The sequence below is a fragment of the Palaemon carinicauda genome, chromosome 13, assembly GCF_036898095.1.
Source record: "Palaemon carinicauda isolate YSFRI2023 chromosome 13, ASM3689809v2, whole genome shotgun sequence".
NCBI classification, from domain to species: domain Eukaryota; kingdom Metazoa; phylum Arthropoda; class Malacostraca; order Decapoda; family Palaemonidae; genus Palaemon; species Palaemon carinicauda.
In genome coordinates, this window is record NC_090737.1 from 69,456,815 (window position 1) to 69,459,314 (window position 2,500).

The following is a 2,500-nucleotide window of genomic DNA, read 5'->3' on the forward strand; positions in this document are numbered from 1 at the left end:
TGTGTACATATAAATATATTTATAATATTAGCCATAAATACCTATTAATACCGAATTAGCTCTGGCTGGCGATTAGACACAGCAGTAGTATTGAAACCGTAAGAAATCCTATGAAATATTTTAGTAATTTCAGTCATCTGATATTAACAAATAATATAGTAATGACGAACTCAATTTACGATAAGATTCGCTTTACCAAGAAAACTATCACCTGATTAGTTTTCTAGGTCACCGATAACAGTGGATGAAGTTGTTTTCTTATGCGTTAGGACAACCCATTTTGAAAAAGTTAATTGACATTTTAGAGTGACAATCTAAGTTACTGTATTTCGAGGACATAGGTATTAATGCATGAGGTAGTAGTGAGCATGCCTGACTCCCTGAAGTCGACAAGCTAACATTGTACTCAACATAATTGTAATTCATATTCATTTTAAACCTAATGAGATCATCTATATTCCTAAAACTTTGAGCAGTTTGTAGTAATCAATACGGAAGACGAATAGCTATAAATGACAATTTTTACATATGAAAATCTAATAAAATTAGTTAGGTCACTAGTGATAATTCTCTCGACAACAAAACATAATTTGAGGAATATCTACTTGAGATTTGGAAACTGCAAAGATGTTATTTAATTTGATTAATCAAGCAAATCTAGTTATGTACGTTGCTTCCCCTCTTTCTCTGGATTAATTTGGCAAACTGGATTATACGCGTTGTTTTACCTCTCATACTGAATTATTCTAGCAAGTTGAGCTATTCGTGTTGCCTTTTCTCTTTCACACGCATGGTCTACCAAAACTGCATCATATAACAATGTGGATCTCTGCTTTAACTCATATTACATGGATCAGCATAATGATATATTATTCTGTTCTAGGTGAAAGTCAAGAAATGCATTACATTTCATGACATCCTACATTGCTTATTATTTTATGTATACATTAGATTTTTTTTAATTACCAAGAAATACTTTTATCGTATTATAAAAAGAGAATATGTTATTTCCTGATGGTCCATTTCATCACCTAAAACTTAGAAAAGAGATGCAGCTTAAATTTTCATTCTGACCATGTAGAACACAGGAGGAATTTCAACTGATGACCCCAGTTACAAAGATACAAAGCACGTTTTTATGTAATAAATTTTCAATAGGTATAATCATTTTAGACAAGTATCAAACATTTTATTTTCTAAATATACACAGTGCATTTTTATTCATATATTCCGAAAAAAAAAATAATTTTGCGTATAGTGAAAAAGGTAAAGAGAAATACTTAAAAATATTTTATTTGGATTGAAATTTTGATGGATGTTATTTTCTCTATCAAATCCAAATATTTTCTCAAAACAGGTGAATACTGAAATGGCCTCAAATAAGTACTTTAACCAATGAATTTGGGAATAGACGAAGTCCAGCAAATAAAATCACAGCAATGTGGTTTTTATTGATGTAAGGAATTATCTGACTTTTATTGATTTAATTTGCTATAGTTAGAATAGATATTTGAAATAAATATACATTCCGCATGAAATATGCAACTCATGGTTTAAATTTTGATAATCTCTTTTAGGTAAGACTTTAATCATAGCATTATTTGAATGTCAGTTCTTTAATTTATTGCTGGTCTAAATACTGTACTTTTGTGAATTACTTTTAATAGTTCTATATGGAAACATTTTGTACATTATATTCATTTCAGTTTCAGTAAACAGTTCATTTTAGTTACACTATATGGAAACATTTTGTACATTATATTCATTTCAGTTTCAGTAAACAGTTCATTTCAGTTACACGAAAATAGTCCAGCGACCAAAACAGTATAATCTAGTTAGATTTTAGCCAAACAAAATAGAGCGAAAATGATACTAAAAGCTTTACCAAAAGAGTTTTCATATTCCAAAAATACTGTAGAAAGGTTATATTCCAATGAAATGAAAATTGTATTCGGTTTTAATTTCGTTTGGAAATTTGTTGGCCTAAATTACAAATACGCAGTCGATATTGGTAACAAAAACATCCTAAATGGTATACAAGATTTACGAAATTTTGTTTTTTCCCGTCAAATACGGATATGTCAATATCGTCAGAAATTTGGTTAGGTAAGCAAGTTATGTATAAGATATGTGGTAAAAAATAAAAGACCATAAGTTTTGACAGTGATAGATAGCAGGTAGAAGTGCCGCTACATGTCCAGGTACAATTGTTGAACAAGCTTGAGAGAAAATAATTTTTATCCAGATTGCAAAGTACTGAAGTCGGACAAGTTTTGCTTAGTAATTAAACTTACATTTATGAGAGAGAGAGAGAGAGAGAGAGAGAGAGAGAGAGAGAGAGAGAGAGAGAGAGAGAGAGAGAGAGAGAATGTTTGAATTTTATTGATGCCTAGTAACTATTGGTTAACGCAGGGAGGATAATAAGGTATTTTGTTTTCTTTTTTCTTTTTTTTTTGGGGGGGGACTATGCAAATCTGTAGATTACCACAAGATGTTATCA